The 17195-nt window shown below is 44.6% G+C and overlaps 1 long non-coding RNA gene across 1 annotated transcript; it reads left to right on the forward strand.

The window, feature by feature from the left end:
• Nucleotides 1-14165: 14165 nt before the first annotated feature.
• LOC116089292 lies at nt 14166-14501 on the forward strand. The gene is made up of 2 exons (XR_004118267.1): nt 14166-14340; nt 14421-14501. It is a non-coding gene; the product is annotated as an uncharacterized LOC116089292 (long non-coding RNA).
• The last annotated feature ends 2694 nt before the right edge of the window (nt 14502-17195 follow it).

Here is a 17195-nt window from a genome sequence, read left to right on the forward strand (position 1 = left end):
GAAAGCCTTGTTTTGCTCTCCTGGTTTTACTCAGATGTCCTCTCGGGAGTCCCAGCTCTCTGAACCCGTGAGCTGGCTCCATTAAGCCCTCCTCCCGGCTAGGGCCAGAGGCCTGTTTACTTTGGATCTGATGAGTAAATCAAGTGGAATGAAGTCCAAAGCTCCAAGAAGCCAGCCCACATGACATCTGTCACTTCCCCTTAACTCATCAGGCTGGAAGAAAGGACATTGAATTAATTAGAAAGCTCTTTAAAATGCTTGCCACTTGTAACTACGCCTTCTCTCTCCTAGGTACTGGCAATTAAAAGTGATGTCTTTTTACCTTACCATTCATTCTAGAAGAGTCAGGGTTGGGGGTCACAAGTCTAGGTAACTTTTTTTTCTCTTTAAAAATGAACAGTGTGGCTGCTAGTATTTGGTATAATTATCAAACCTCTGTGTGTATGCACATGTGCCTTTGTATGCATAGTACTCTTGTCTATGCATATTTGTATAAAGGCCTAGGGTTGACATCAGGTATCTTCCTGACCTGGAATTTATATGGGTGATGAGGGATCTGAATTCTGGCCCTCTTACGCAGTAACCACTTTGCCCATTGAGCCCTCTCCCAGCCCCTTGAACCTTGCCTCTTTATGAATGTATCCACTGCAGATATCTGGAATTGTGGCCAACATTAGGTTTAGCCCCATCAGCGATGCTAAGCTTTCCATAATAAAAAGCTAAGGCATCAGTCTTAGAAGTGATCTTCTGGAGCTCTGTGGTTTGCCCATGCCTGAGGAGAGGTGACTATGTAGCCCAAGGAGACTATAGACAGCCTGCTCTCTTATCTCAGGTCACCCTTGTGTAACTCTGACTATGGCCTCCTCAGGCTTCACCAGTCTTGATGTCAGGAAAAACTACTTCCCATAGTGGTGACACTGAGGCAGCTGCATCTTCTAAATTCTTCTCTTGTTCTGTTCTATCATGTGTTTGCATTGAGAAGGAGGAGTGAGTGTACATTCACTGCAGGCAAAAGAACCAAACACGCATAATGCAACTCTGTAGGTCAGACATACCCAGGGTGCTTCCCAGAATTGAAAGCATGGCTCTCCATGCTGTGGACCCAAGGCCCCCAGTTCTGATACATGGACCTCTTCCTCTTCAAGCCAGCCATTCTTATCAGATTCTCTTGATGCTTCCACTCTCACTTTCCATTCCACCAACAGTCAAAGAAAGACTGCTGACAAGGGTGCATGGGATGAGAGTCAAGCCCACCCACATAACTGAAGGGGGTCTCCCTACTCCCAGGTCAGCTAATTAGTAACCTTAACTAGATCTGCAAAGTCCTTGATGTCCCATAATGTATTCAGAGGAGTAATCCCAGGGAGCAAAGGTTAGGGATAGTAAGGCTTATGCTCACATTTCCTCTTCCAGAATTGGTGATTAATGCAGGAAAGAAAATCCTCTTACTTTTTTTTTTTCTTTTTGTGGCCTTAGCTAGTCAAGTGTTGGGAGATAATGAGGACATCCATGTTCTCAATCCTTGAGTTATCCCCTCCCCTGCTCTGACCACCATGTAGAAAGAGGAGGGGAAGCCTCTCTGGTCCCAGCACACACAGGAAGTCTGTCATTAACAAGCCCCTTTCCTTGTTAGCCTCTGGAGACACCTTTCCTTCATACTTCCTGAGGAGCCTTGGGTGGTCATTATCCCAAAGCCTTTGAAGCTTTCTGGAGTCATGGAGGCAACTCTTTCTCCATGTCAGCCCTCATCACAAGTGATGTGTGAAATGGTTCCCTCCAGAGGACTCTGGCAAAGGTTCTGTGAAGGCACCCATCCCTGGGCTCTGGAGATGCTTGATGATGCTTTCGTGCATGATGATTGACAACCTGAGGATGCCATGTGCCCTCCTAAGCTACATGAGAGACACAGGGCCCATGCCACACCTCTTCTCTGGTTAGAGTGGACTTATGGTCCTTGTACCCTGAGATGAAGAAGCTATTGCTAAAGGTGTGTGGGTATTCCTTTGGGAGTGGCCATCTAACTTGAGCCTCAGCCTGAAATACAATGCCCACATGAAACAAAGAGATGTCCCTAAGGACCTGTATGTTTTACTAATGCTTATATAGGATGGTTGCCTTGTGGAATGATAGTCTGTGTTTGAAAGGGGCTATGGAGTAACTTAGATGGAACACCATCAGGATAAAGGCACAGGAGGAGAAGATGGGTGTCTTAGAAGCATAGGAAAACCCACTAGGAGTTTGGGGGCACTATTAGGGACAAGTCCAAGATGAAAGTAAAAGAACTGATCAAACACATTTAGGGAACACTGTTGCCACCCCAGGTCTGAAGGCTCATGGTACATCCATGAGTAAGACTCCAGCTTTCTTGTGGTGAAGGATCTTGGCTAAAATCCTGCCCTGTCCCTGTCCCCATTATGCACAAAATGTTTCCTTTGCTCTTGTTTTGGAAACAAGATAAAACAGGCATATTGTTTTCTAACCTGCCTTTTCTACTCAATACAGATCATAAACGTTTTTCCAAGCCATTAACTGGTTTTCTCAGTTTCCATAATGGCCGTATTAACATTCTATTTCATGCTTAGATCATAATTTATGTCCCCAAATCCTATTATAGTCTTTTTCAGGTTAGCTCCCATTTTTAAACCAATCAATAACCCTCTCTAAAACAGCTTACAGCTCAATTTTTGCAGATATTTCTGATTACATCCATAGGATACGACTCTAGGAGTTGTATTTCTAGGTCAAAAGCTACATGGATTTGGGGCTGGCCATTTTAGATACATTACCATTATTTCTGCTTAAGCTTATTCTTTCATTTTAATAGGATTCTAAACAAACAGAAAAGGTATAAGAACTGCACAAGGAATTGCCCGTAAGCCAGCAGAGAAAGCACTGCAGGAAACTTTCCTATCCCTGTGTTTCTTGAGCACAGGTCTCTCTAGCACAGCCACTGACAGCCGTTTGTAGCAGGATAGAGTGAGTACTTTACCATTCTTGGGGTCTTAGACTCTGTTGTGCCAATTGTCTGCAAATTGTTTCTTCTTTTTTTTAAAAAAAAAAAGTGTGTGTGTGTGTGCGCGTGTCTGAGGTCGGAATAGAGCATTAAATCATCTAGATCTGAAACAGATAGTTGTAAGCCAGCTAATGTGGGTGCTGGGAACCAAACTGTGGTCATCTGCAAGAGCAGCAGGTACTGTTAACTGCCGAGCCATCTCTCTTGCACCCAAAATTGTTCTTTATATCAAAATGTTTGAGCCACGATCATGGCTTGCACTTAGCTGTCTTGTCTCTCTGTCTCTACAACAATTTCCTAGACCTTCATGAACTTGGCACTTCCGGAGTCCACAGGCTGGCCATTCTGTAACAGAGCCTCTAGCTTGAAATATCAGATGTTTCTCCACATACCTATGCGCCATGTCTGGTAGAAGCATCCTAAATCTAACGCTCTGTGGTCCTCACTGGATCCTGGCAGTGGCCACTGGCTTTCTGTTATCCCATCCCTGGAGATGCTGATGCTGACTGTGCGGCTAAGTGCAGTCCCTCAGCCTTCTCCAAATGGTCTGCTTCCCCATCATAATCAATAAGTAGCTTGTAAGGAGATGTATGCAGATCCTCTCCCTCCAAACTAACTTACCGGTTTTCTGGTCCATCATTTTGGGGGTGGGCGTGAATTAATTTTGTGGTATCCCATAGGTAGATGCAAGAATTTTCTTATTCTACCATACTTCTCACATCCTAGTTTTCACTCGAATCTGATAAAAAATACTTCTTTCTGCATTAATTATGTTTTATTCAACTGGCTATTATTCATGATATCACTGCTGATTTGGGGCTGGGGAAAATCCTTCCATGTGGCTGCTGTGTCCTTGTCAAATCTTCATCTTTGGGTATGTGCTTCTTCACTCAATCTCGAGAGCTGTCCAGGCTCCCAGCCCTGGAACTGTCATTGCTAGAATGTGTCCCCCTCCTTTCAGTAGAGACCAGAAGCCACCACCTGGGTGCTCTGCTGGTCACCACCATGTGTGTTGATGCCCTTGTGATTTTTTTGTTTTGTTTTTTTTGTTGTTGTTGTTGTTTTGTTTTGTGTGTCCCTGTCCTCCCAGGCACTCTGGTGCTACGCCAAGACCACAGGTCTCACTGCAACAGCTTCCCATGTTCATTAGCACGTCCGTTTTATTGCATGTGTGAAGCTGTCTCTGGATTCTCCATATGCTTTCTTTTGTCCTCTCATAGATCAATCCCTTCTCTGGCTCCAGTCGTGACCCCCCAAGCCACCTGGTGCTCCTGCCCCCCCTTTCTCTATCTGCCCTGGCTGGGGCCCTGACTCTTAGCCCAGTCCTATGACTATGGTGCCAAGGTTTTCAGAAAGAAGGGAGACATAAAAGGAGGAAGGGAGGAGAGAAGGAAAGGCAAATGAAGAAAAGGTGGAAGAGGAAAAGGAGGGAGGAAGGGTAGAGAGAAGGGAAAAGAAGAAAGGGAGGAGGGGAAGGAGAGGGAGAAGGAAAAGGACAGGGTAGGGGAGCGGCAGGCAAGAAGGAAGGAAGGAGGGAAAGAGGGGGTTAAGAAGGAATGGGGGAAGGGTAGGAAAGAGGGAGGTGTGAAGGAAAGAAGGAAGGACAAAGGAGGGGGCAGAGAGAGTAGGTGTTTCCTATGCTAATGAGTCATCCATCGCACCAAAAGGGAAAGTAGTTTTCACTTGTTGGTGTTTCCAGTTCTTTTCTTGACTGGTTATATATCTGGCAGGAAGCAGGGAAGGCACTTATCTGAAACATCACATGCATGCAAGTTGAAAGAAAAAAAAAACTGTGAAGTTGAGAGTGAGAAAAGCAGCACCCTTCACTCTGTTCCCATCCAGAGACCGACCGACTCTACCCACATCTCACACCTAGGGCAGAAGCTAGAGATCAACCAATAGTACCCATGTCTCATACCTAAGGCAGAAGCCTGCCCCAGGCACACATGTCACTCTTAAATAATGTGTGGGCTGTACTAAGAGGGAGCTGAAGTAGGACTGGCACCTTTTTATTACAATATCTTAGCATCTGTGTATCTACTCATTGATTCAGCTGCAGAATTCCATCACATCAGTATCAAGTTCAAGGCCAAGGTGCAAAGTTATACCACACATCTTAATGGTGGAAAGTCTTTTGGTAAATCTGAAGATATAATTATTTCTGAGGCTTACATAGGTTGTAGATAGAAAAATACCTTCCTCATGTGACATCAGCTGCACTAGTGAAGAGCCACATAGTGATTTGTCTGCAATATCAGGGTCACATCTACATGCCAACTTCATGGAGACAATGAGCCTTGTTATGAATTTTTTTTAAGTCTCAATGTAAAGTCCAAAACAAAGCATTAAGCAACTAAAGGCAGGTACATGTCACATGTTTATGAGGAAGAAACCAGAAGGAAATCAAACAAGTCCATATAATCTAATTACTATAAAAGTTAATATTCTGTACTAACAAAAATTATGGTTTGGTTCAAGGTACTGAGGGGAGAGCTCAGTCTGTAAAGTGTGTTTAAGCATGAAGACCTGAGTTGACATCCCAGAACCTATGTAATAGGCCGGATATGGTAGCATGCATTTGTAATCCCAGCACTAAAGAGGCAGAGGTAGGTGGGCCCCTGGGGCTCAATGGCTAGATAGCCTAGCCTTCTTTGAAAGCCCCAAACCAGTGAGAGACCACACACACACACACACACACACACACACAGTTTGATGACTCCTTAGGAACAATGATACTCAAGGCTGTCTTCTGTTGCATGCACACATGAACACATGCACACACATGCACACATATAAACATATATGTTTGGATAATCTCTTGTGCACTGTGTAAAAAGTGTCTTTGTATTATACAAGTGCTGATTTCTGTACTTGCAGAGATTGGAATGTAGGCAGAACTTTGGTATTATTATTTTTATGAAGCATCACCTGTCTCAGTGTTTTGTAAACACCTTCTCCACCACCTCCTGATTGCTTCAATAAAGAGCTGACTGGCCTATAGCAAAGCAGGAGTGGATAGGTGGTACTTCTGGCCAGTGACAGGAACTCTGGGAAAGAGAGAGAGAGGAGTAGGAGATTTACCAACCAGATGTGGAGGAAGAAACAGGTGCCAGGATTGAGGGAGAGGTAACTAATGAGCCACGTGGCAGAATTTAGATTAGAACAAACAGGTTAATTATATTATATGAGATAATTGGGAAATACCATACACTAAAGCCTGAGCTATATAAATAAATAGAAGTCTCTCTGTCATTATTTGGGAGGCTGGCAGTTAGAGACAATCCTATGGTACATATATACACAAATCAACTGCTTATGATCATCACTGAATCATGGAAAACAAGGTAAAGATCAAGGATCAACTTAGACTCCCAATGCAGAGACAGGATGAGAGATGTCATTCTACTGTCATATCCTTCCCAATATTCAGTCTACACTTTGGTGGCTGGAGTTCTTTGATGGCAGTTGTCTTCTAGTCCCCAAGTCCCACATGCTTACATTTGAGAGACTTTTCCCCCTAGTTGTTTTTATAGTCAGTTTTATTGTATAGGATTTACGTGTAGTAAAATTTACCTTTCTGTCATACAGTTTGACAAGTCTTGACAAACCCCACAGTTGAGTGGCTGCTTGCACTGTGAATGCTTAGAACAGTCAAGTTCCCTCCGACTCATTCCCTCATGCTCACTCCCAGTCTCTGAAACTGTCCCCACAGGTTACCTTTTCCAGGAACACTGTTTAATTGGAATTCTCTTGTTGTATCCTTTGGAGTCTGGCTTCAGAGTCTGAGAGGAATCAATTGTTTGCATTAATCGGTAGTTTATCCTTTTTACTATGTGGGTGTTATACAGTCTGCTCATTCAATCCCCAGGTGAGGGACATGTGGATTGTTCTCAGTTCTTAAAAATCAGAAATGAAGTTGATATCAGCAGTGTGTGTAGGTTTTCATGAGTGTGTAGCTTTTAATTTCTCTTGAGTTGATGTTGAGTGTTGCAATCCCATTGTCAAGGGATGCCTCTGTATTCTTCTCTCTCTCTCTCTCTCTCTCTCTCTCTCTCTCTCTCTCTCTCTCTCTCTCTCTCTCTCCTCTCTCTCCCCCCCTCTACCCACCTCTCTCCCCACCTCCAGAATTAGCTCTTCATACTGATGCTACTCACTGCTTTTGTCCCTTCCCACTGGTCTCCTGATTTTTACAAAATATGGATATTACCCATGATTCTTAATCTTGTCACTCACAGCTTCACAACAACAAGAAGTCTTCACTCCAGACACAGGACATTCTGCTGACCTGAGAAAAAGGGAACTTTCTACTGAATGATAGATACTTCCACATCCTGCAGATTATAGATCAATATTAAGAACTCTCAAGTATATCCTCTAAAACTTAGCAGTATGAATGTGAGAAGCACAAAGCCCTAATTCAAACTTGAATTAGAGAGGGATGGAGTTTATTGCACATGTCTTTCAGCTGGCAGAGAGAGAGAGAGAAGGGCCAGTTCCTGCTGCGTGTGAATGCTGTGCCTGTGAACAGATGGCCACATTCAGAGCTTAATGTTGTAATGACAGGCCAGAAATAATGCAAACCAGAGAGTCCTACAGAGGATTGAGGGGAAATGTAGAAAGGGGGAAAAAGAGGTGTGAATGAAGAGATTTCAAGTCTTTAGCAGCATGGTAGACTGTATGGAATAGTCTTTGTTCTGTTTAAAATATTTTCATGTATTCTAATGGAATTTGTTCGTGTATTGTTGTCTTAATAATATTTTAAAGTATGGATTTAGTGGAAATTTGAACGGCTGGTACAATCTGTGCTTGAGGCCACACTGCATGTATGGTGAAAGTATGTATTCCCTCCCAGGGCACTGGTCAAGGTTAAGGCCAGTCTCCAGGCTCATATGCCAGCTTTAGAGGAGACAGAAGTCTCTTCTGAGCGAGGGGCACAGTTTTGGAGTCACATAGCCAGAATGGTGGTGAGGGACATTCAGAGAGTATTGCTCTTAATACTTCCTTTACCAAGAAGACTTGAGTTGGTGATTGATGGAGAAGAGTCTGGTTGACCAGATGGTTGAATTGTGGGCCAATCCCATCCCTGTTCTAATCTCAGAAGTCGATGACAAAGGCAAGAATAAGCTAACCATGAACCCAAAATATCTTAGCCTGTCACCATTCTAGTCAAACTGAATCCCTAGAGCCTGAAGACAAGTGAGGGACATGAGTCTCTATTTGCATAACTTGGAATTGTAAGGGCTAAGGTATGTGTTTGAAGGGCAGACTCCATGGTCCACTAGAGATCACCTCTACTTATGGTCCTGGTAGTAAGATGCTGCCCATTATCCCTCAAAGACACTTGATGTCTTTCTTCTGCTCTGTGTTCATAGCAACAGGGCTCTTGGCTTTTCTGATTGGTTTGTACCATTGTTTAGGCCTGGGAGTGAACACATCTTTCACTCTTGCTCCTGTGCCTCTCTTCTCTCCCCAAGTGAGGCCTAAACACACTCCAGAGAATTCCATGTTGTCGGCACAAAGAAATTGTGGGGTCCCTTCTTCTACTTTTTAACCTAACCAGGGCTTCCATTGGAGAAAGGGGAAAGGAGCAGGTTCTGCTTCAGGAGATCAAATGTTTTCAACCCAAGAAAACCTTTTCCTTTGCTTTTTATAAAGTTCTGGATATTTGTAGTCGATAGAATGTTTAAAATTTAAGAAAAAAAATGAGAGCAGTGGACCTACCTGAATTTTTAGAGATTTATTTATTTATTATTTTAGGGATATACATATGTGTGTCTGCATGGATGCCTGTGCAGCACATGTGTGAAGTCGTCAAGGAGACCGGAGGAAGGTGTCACATCCTTTGGAACTGGAACTACGCACCTTTGTGAGACCATGTGCTGGGAACAGAACCCAGTTCCTCTGGAAGAGCAGCCAGTATTCCTAACTACAGAGCTGTCTCTCTAACTCCCTGTCTGGATTAGAAAAAAAAATTCATCAAAGTGACTTGTCTCCTAGAAGTGATCATGCACTTTGCTCACAGTGGGACAAAGGGATTTGAATCTCAGGTAGTTGACTACATTAAAAAATATTATTTCATTCCAATGTGTATGCGCACAGGCATGCATGCATGCATATGTGTATGTCTGTCTGATGTCATGTGTGTTGATACCACAAGACAACTTATAGAGTTATTTCTTTTTTTTTTCCACCTTGTGGGGCCTGGGATGGGGCTATGCCATCTGAGATGGCAGCTAGCATCTGTACCCACTGAGCCTTCTCACCAGCCTTGCTCTGACAGGATGTAAGTGAGATAAACTTATTATGTGGATTTTCCACACAGGAAAAGAAATAAGAAGCAGCATATGTATTCTATTTGTTAGATATCTGTGGCCAGATCAGCTGATTTTTATGCATCAAAATAGTTCAAACTCCATGAACTCTTTCAAATTAGCCTTTGGAAATCAGTGAATATTAGTGGTGATATAAAACTTGTGTAAATACTTTTAAGAATCTCCACTTTCGTTATTATTTTTCTAGTGCTTTTTTTTTTTTCTTACTCTGGAAGAATTAAGATCTTGCCAGGCACCAAGAGAGCTGACAGCCTGGGCAGGCTGCACAAATTACTGAACTATGTGCTACCCAGAGCTTCTGGTGTTTGTGAAAATGTGTGTACACATCATATTTCTCTTAGAGGACGTGAATGGGGCTACGTGACCACTAGTATATCTTCTTAAATTCCAAATGTAGCCTCATATTGTCTAGGCTGTCAGCTACTGTAAATAACAAGGGCAGATCCTCTGCTAGCCACATGTGGCTTCCATGTGCAGGGCTCACCTCTTTTCAGATGCCGACCGACAAGTGAAGGCGGCATTTCAACACGGTTAGGGCAAGCTTTCCAGTAGCTTCAGAAGCCTCCAGTGCCTGCTCTGGCCTGAAGTACAGGTTTAGGACACATGTGGATGTGGTCTTCCTCAGACCTGAGCTTGAAATGAAATCCCTGAGCCAAGGGCTCTCAAGTCACATGGTGCATCGCCACTATTCTGCTCAAGTTCACGATTACAGGGTTGCAGGTGGAATGAATTATACAGAGTCATAGAAGATAGACTGTCTGGAAGTCACGAGGGTGTGGTGATTGGTCCCGTTACCCCTCTTTTCTCCTGTAGGTCACCTATTGCAGCTATAGATGTTTTGTAGGTATATGCATGGCCAGATTTAGAAAGCCATAAGAAACTGGCTGTCTTACGTCTCCGTCATGTTGTCAAGTGTCTCTGTGCTCCCCAAGACATCTGAAGAGAACAGCTCCTTCGTTCAATCCAGTGCCTTCTTGACATTTCTGTCATCATGGTTCCGAGGAGCAGAGGTACCTTGGAATGTTCCAGAAAGTTCCCAAGTCCCTGTATTGGAACATTCATGGACACGTTTTGAGGCTGGTATGAGTACACATAGCCCTTCCCTGTCTCTGTGTGTTTAAGCACTTGCAAATATTTCAAGAATGTTCAGATCGCTTCTCCCAGATTATTTTTAAAAAATACAGAAGGACCTCAGCTTCCTGGCCTGGTTGGTAGAGAGCTGTGGGGCCTGAGCATAGCTCTCAGCACAGTACCCTGAGGTCTAGGCACCCTGCCCAACCACCTATAGCACTTGTGGCCTCTGAGCATGCTCTGGCAGTGCCTGCATCCCCTTCAGCCACCATGAAAGGTTAATGCAGCAAAGAGCATCCGTGGGCTCCCTTGTACCTGCTGCCAGTGTCTGGACTACACCCTGAGAAGCCAGAGCCAGGAGAGAAAAACGCTGCCATTTCCTTTTAAGCCCTTAAACATTTGGGAGCCAGTAGAAATGACAGGGTTGAGTGTCCAGCTGGAAATCGTGGAGGGGACTGTGGCTAAGCGATGGCTCCTCCTAACCTTGGTGTGACACTGTTGCCTGTTTCCCTGGTCACCGTTTTGTTTTATTGTCCCACTAGTACAGGACTGCTGATTTTATGAGCATAACCTAAGATACCAGCCCAAGTTCTGCTAGCACTCTTAAAAAAAAAGAGAGAGAGAATTCCCCAGGAGATTATTCTCAGTCATTTGATTCTGCTGTGGCCAGCTCTGGGTTTTTAATCCCTCTTGTTTATAATGAGTTTAATCTCTGTCATATTTATCCTTTAGTGAGACAGATTCCACTCTCCCTACGCCTTGCCACGTGACCACATCAGTTAGGCAAAGTGACAGTGGCTTTAAACCCGTCTGTCTCTTGAAAGAACAGTCTCCCAGGGCTTAAGCCTACACCCATAAATAATCTTTGAGGGGCTTTAAAAGCAAACCTGGTAAACAGGATCAGGGGTGGGGTGAACGGAGACCACCCTGGGCAGGAGAAAGCTGGGGTTTTGAAATGGAAAGTCAGCTTCTTCTAAGCCATTTCGTTTCAGCCTCCTACCTCTGAAAGAAAGAGCCATTTGATCCACTCTTTGCAAGTCAGTACTGAGGTTTCCCAGGCCCTTGAGTACTTGCTTCTGGCTTGGGAATATTCAGTTTGCAGGTGTCTGGTGTCTGTTGCAGGAACCTGGGCCCATCAAAGCTCATCAGACCATAACCCCACGAGGGATACTTAGGACGGGTTTTGATGTTAAAAGCGCCTTGGCTATCTCAGGGCTGGATTACAGTGCTCATATGTCCTCTCTCTCTCTCTCTCTCTCTCTCTCTCTCTCTCTCTCTCTCTCTCTCTCTCTCTCTCTCTCTGGAAACTGGTAGTTGAATCAGGAGAAAACAAAAGTGAGACTTCGCTAGGATCAGGTATTCAAACATCTGAGACTTATAGGGGACATCTCATTCAAACTAACAAAGCCACCAAAGCTACTCTGAACTGTAGTTCAGATTTCAGGAGGCTTTTCTTGCAAATCTGAAGAATGAAATTCAGGGACCACAGAGAGTAAGGGTCAGGGAGAAAGAGAGGTTGGGGTGGGGGAGAGAGAGACAGACAGAGACAGAGACAGAGAGACAGAGACAGAGAGACACGCAGAGAGAAAAAGAGGCAGAGAGAGACTTCAAAACTCCTTTATTGGTTCCTGGAGAGTATGGTACCACCCAGCTGTTAGACTTAGACTCTTTAAAGCATGAGCTATCAGTCTAGCTGGCCCAACCACAAAGTTTTCAGGTGTCTCCTCTGCTTCAGTCCTATCCTGGAGTATAGCTTACAGGGAGGAAGGAGAAAGATAACAAGAACCTGGGGTTGGGGGAAGAGGTGGTGGGATTGGAGGAGCTGGGGTGGGCAGAACTCTTTTTTGGAATTCTTGGCCTCTAGTAACAATGTCTCAGGACTGCTACTCTGGAGTTTCTGCCCAGCGGGACCAATGTCTGCCTCCTGTTCTTGACAGTTGGGCCCCTCCTATCTATTTCTAGTCTTTCTATCCTTGGCTACTCTGTTTTTATGTTTGGTTTTTTTGTTTGTTTGTTTGTTTTTGTTTTTGTTTTTTTTGTATTTAACCTTTTAGAGATGTTTTTATTTTTATTTTTATCTTTTACCCTTGTGTGTATGTGTGGTCTATGTGTGTGAGTGGAGCTCAAAGGACAACTGTCAGGAACTGACATCCCTTTTCCACTTTGCTTTTGAAGCATAGGAGTGCTCATGAGATGAGGGGACCCCACATCTGGCTTTCAGATGGATTCTGGGAATTGGTCTCAGGTGACCGGGCATTCGTGGGTTGTTGGTTTGTCTGTTTGTTAATTTTTACCCATTGAGCCATCTCACCAGCTCCTACCATTTGGAGAATAAACAAGATGTTCAAATCTCTCCTCAGCACCTTCGGCTCCATCTTAGGTCTGCTATATCTAGCAAGTACCACACTTCAGTGGCTGAAGGCAACAGGCAGCTCCTTTTCCATAAGCTCTTTAGGCCAGGAGCATGAAATCAAAATATCAGCATCACTATGCAGAACCTATCAAGCTCTCTGGGAAGATCTATCCCCATGCCCTACACTGGACCCAGCCACTGACATGTCAATGAATCTGTAGTCCCTTCCCTACTTTATATGGCTGTCACCTTGGGTCTTTGCAATCTAACAAATTTCCTATGCTCCCAATCACCCCACAATTTAGGAAACACTTTAACATAGGTTCCTAGAAACAAGCAACCGGCCTGCACATCTTTCTCCTGAGGGCCACTTGATTTTGTTATCACCACCAGTGACAGAAACAGGTACCTTGGATTGCAGCCCCAGACTTGCGCCTGTAGCCTTATGAGACTTACACCAATTCACATAAATTCTTTGATAGCCTGTTTCTAACAATTACCCTTGATGTTCTACTGCCCTGGGCCCTGCCCTCTTACACATGGCTCATGCTGCACTGCCTGTGTAAGCCATTTACATGAGCACACTGCCTGGAGAATCTCCAAAGAAGGGCTGATCACATTCCAGGGAGCCTACTATGTACCAGATGTTGAGAATGGACAGTTGGGAGTCACACTATATTCTGGACATCTCCTCGCTGAAAATGACCTTCATTTGGCACAGAAAGAACATCACTTCTAAATTCTTCATCTTCAAAACCCCATCCCCTGGTGAGGCCCAGGAACACTTACATCTGAAGCAAAGCCCCCTCAAGGGTTCTTTTAGCTGGGTCTGGAGCAGGAGGGTGACCAGTCAGTCACAGTCCTGCTCTTGGGTCCAGAGGAGCCTTGCTGGCCATTCACTCTCTGTCACAAGGATTCCTATTGACCCTTTGGTCATCAAGGAATGGAGATGATACTCAGACAAGTTGGGGACCACAGCATCAGACCCAAGGTGGATTTACAAGGCCATTACTTCCCGGTGTGCTTTGATGAATGTGGAATGGCAGCCGAGAACAGCCTGGGAAGGCTGATGGAACAGAGTTTAATCTCCCTCATCATCACGAATCATTTTTCTTGTCATACCTGGGCAGATCGGCCCCACAGAGAGCTGGGAAGGTATGGAGGTACAGTGCTCCAGAGGGCCAGGCTTCTAGCAACAGGCTGTAACAGTGCCCTTAGTCTTCTCACAGCTGCCCACTCTCTGTCTCTCTCAGCAGCTCATTGCCTGAATCAACTGGAGGAAACAGTGAATTTCCTGTCACTCTGGACTGTGACCTCACAGTGCAACTGTCTGGGAAGGGACAGCTGGCCCTGCAGAGGGCATACATGCTGTCTGCTCTGGTCAGCAGACTGTCCAGGTGAGTGGGCACCAGGCTTCTTTAACCATCTGTGCCAGGTGACTCCCTGACGGTGGCATCAACCCCAGGGTAGATTAACCCTTTCCTGTTTATGCCAAACGTTGTAATTGAGCTTCCTAAATCTGGAGCTGCTGCCGGTGGTGGAAGAGATGGAGAGAAAGAGTTGGCTCTCCTGTAAGATTTTTATAGAGCTGCATACTGTTGCGTCAACAAGTCTAGTTGGTTCACTCACTTCAATGCTTCTCTTATTATAGACAGAACATATGATGGAAGCTGTTTGCCAAATACAGAAAAGTGTAAATGAGATGATTAAAATCACAGCTGATCACCGTTAACAGTCAGATGCACGTCCCCAGGGTTCTGTTCCTACCAGAGTGTCTTATTGTTGGAGTGTTGCTTGAAGCTGAATGTGTGTGCAAATTGCCTGGGCAGCTGGTGAAAATTCATGCTCTGAGGTCAGTGTGGGGCTGAGTGTCAGGGGATGCTGAAGATTCTGGGGGTGCTGCTGTTTCCAGGAGACGCTAGTGCTTCCAGAGGAGGCTGCTGCTTCCAGGGGATGCTGGTCCTTCCAGGGGATGCTGGTCCTTCCAGGGGATGCTGGTCCTTCCAGGGGATGCTGGTCCTTCCAAAGGATGCTGCTGCTTCCAGGGGATGCTGGTCCTTCCAGGGGATGCTGGTCCTTCCAGGGGATGCTGGTCCTTCCAAAGGAGGCTGCTGCTTCCAGGGGATGCTGGTCCTTCCAGGGGATGCTGATCCTTCCAAAGGATGCTGGTCCTTACAGGGGATGCTGGTCCTTCTAGGGGATGCTGGTCCTTCCAGGGAGTGCTGGTCCTTCCAAAGGATGCTGAGTTTTTCTGGAGGATGCTGATTGTTTCTGCTTTGGGAATTTTTCTGAGTACAAAGTTCCAACACTGCTTTTTTCCAAATAAGAGAAGACTGTTAGCTCTCCCGGGAACTGTTTTCTCATCTAGAAAATGAGAATAACAACTCCCTGTCCTGTAGAGAGTTAATGTAAACAACTGCTACCTTGTACCTGATAACCTGGCACACAGCACAGGTTTGGTAAGTTGCGCCAACATTTAAAGTGATATAATTATCTTGATCTCAAGGACACCATGTGGGCAACTTTTTCTTTTACTTGCCTTCAGTCAGCATCACATGGTGAGCATTTTCTCAGTGTGTGCTCAAATCTCTGGAAACATTGTGTTTCATACCTGTGCTTTAATGGGCGCTGCTGTGAAGGACATAAATTATTTGAGCATTTAAGACATGGAAATAATGGCTTTTTTTTGTTTTTCTCATAACCCAATAAAACCATGTTGACAAAGTAGCTATTTTTATGAGAGTTCTAGACTCTTTAAAAAGTGCATTGCAGTTTCCTCTTCTGGAAAAACAAGTCGCAGGCATTTTTAGAGGGAACAGCTATAGCAGTTTACATGCTCTCAGGCAAGGGTTTCTTTTTCCTGTTTGAAGTTCAGAGGGTTCTTGGAATCCAGTGAGCTCTCAACAGCAATTATAGAGACAGTTATATTGGCACCTCAAAAAAAAGTCCCCAAACCAACCAACCAAACAAAACAATTATAACTCTAAATTAGAGAATTTTTGACAAAGGGTACATTTCATGTCTATTCCCAGTGATGGAGAAAATAGGCTATGTGGAGCAGAGGAATGTTGACGTACTAAGGAAAGATTGCAAACATCCTAGCATCCACGAAAATATTTCATGTTTTCAGTGTCACAGCCAGGAACTCCTTTCCTAGGCGTATGTGCATGTGTCCATGTGTGCATGCATGTGTGCGTATGGTATGTGGTGTGTGTGTATGTGTATACATGTCTGTGGTATATGGTATGTGTGTGTTTATGTGTGTGTGTTGTGTATGTATGCATGTGTGTATGTGTGTGTATGTGTAGTGTATGTGATATGTAGGATGTATGGTGTGTGACTGTGGTAGGTATGTATGTGTGTGCATTGTGTGTGTATAGTGTATATGTGTTTGCATGTCTGTGGTAGGTGTGAGTGTGTTTGCATGTCTGTGGTATGTGGTTTATGTGCTTGTGTGTATGTGGTGTGATATGTATTGTGTGTGTGTGTGGTATGTAGTATGTATAGTGTGAGTGTGGTATGTGTGTATGTATTGTGTGTGATGGTGGTGGTATGTGTGTGTGGTATGTAGTGTGTGGTGTGTGTGTGCATGTCTGTGGTATGTGGTGTGTATGTGTGTGTGTATGTGAGATGTGGTGTGTATTATGTGTGTATGTGTGGTTTATAGTGTATGTATATGTGTGCGTATGTGTATGTATGTGTGTGTGTATATGTGTGTGTGTGTGTATATGTGTGTGTGTGTTTTGCATATGTGCCAGTCTTCATGCATATGTGTGAATGTGCTGTTTATAAAGGCCCATGGTCATCATGAGTTGACATCTCCTCAGAAGTCACTCACTTTGTTTGTTGGGACAGCATGTCTCACTGGCCCGAACTCACTGAGAAGTTAGGCTAGGCTGTCTGGCTAATGAACCCAAGGATCCTCCTGCCTCTACTTCCCTAGCGCTGGCATAATAGACGCACACCACCATATCTGCATGGGCTTTCTCCTTGTTTTGTTTTTGTTTTTAATATAAGTTCTGGGCATTCAACCCAGGTCTTTGTTCTTCGGTGGCAAAACCAAGCTGTCTCCCAAGCTCCCTTTCAGACATATAGTGGAACTGAAGTTAACTTTCTAAGAATGAGGCTGCTCTTGGGTCCTTTTGTGCTCTCTCAGTTCCACCCCCGCCCCCACCCCACAGGTTCACAGAAGTCTTCTGGGGACAGGGCTATGCATATTCAAGTTCTGGGAAACTCCCAGCAGGATCCAGTTGGACAGACTGACTATTAAGGTCAGCCACCCAGCATGCACCTAGGACAAAACGTTTGCCATAAGCCTGTTAGAAATGGCTCTCTCTGGTTTGGGAGATTAGGTAATTCTTGAAGAATGAGTTACTTGGCTCACAGTTGGTTCTGGAGCCCAGGAAGTCCGTGACAGTTATCTGCT

Source organism: Mastomys coucha, unplaced genomic scaffold (genome assembly GCF_008632895.1).
Source record: "Mastomys coucha isolate ucsf_1 unplaced genomic scaffold, UCSF_Mcou_1 pScaffold14, whole genome shotgun sequence".
Classification (NCBI taxonomy): Eukaryota; Metazoa; Chordata; class Mammalia; order Rodentia; family Muridae; genus Mastomys; species Mastomys coucha.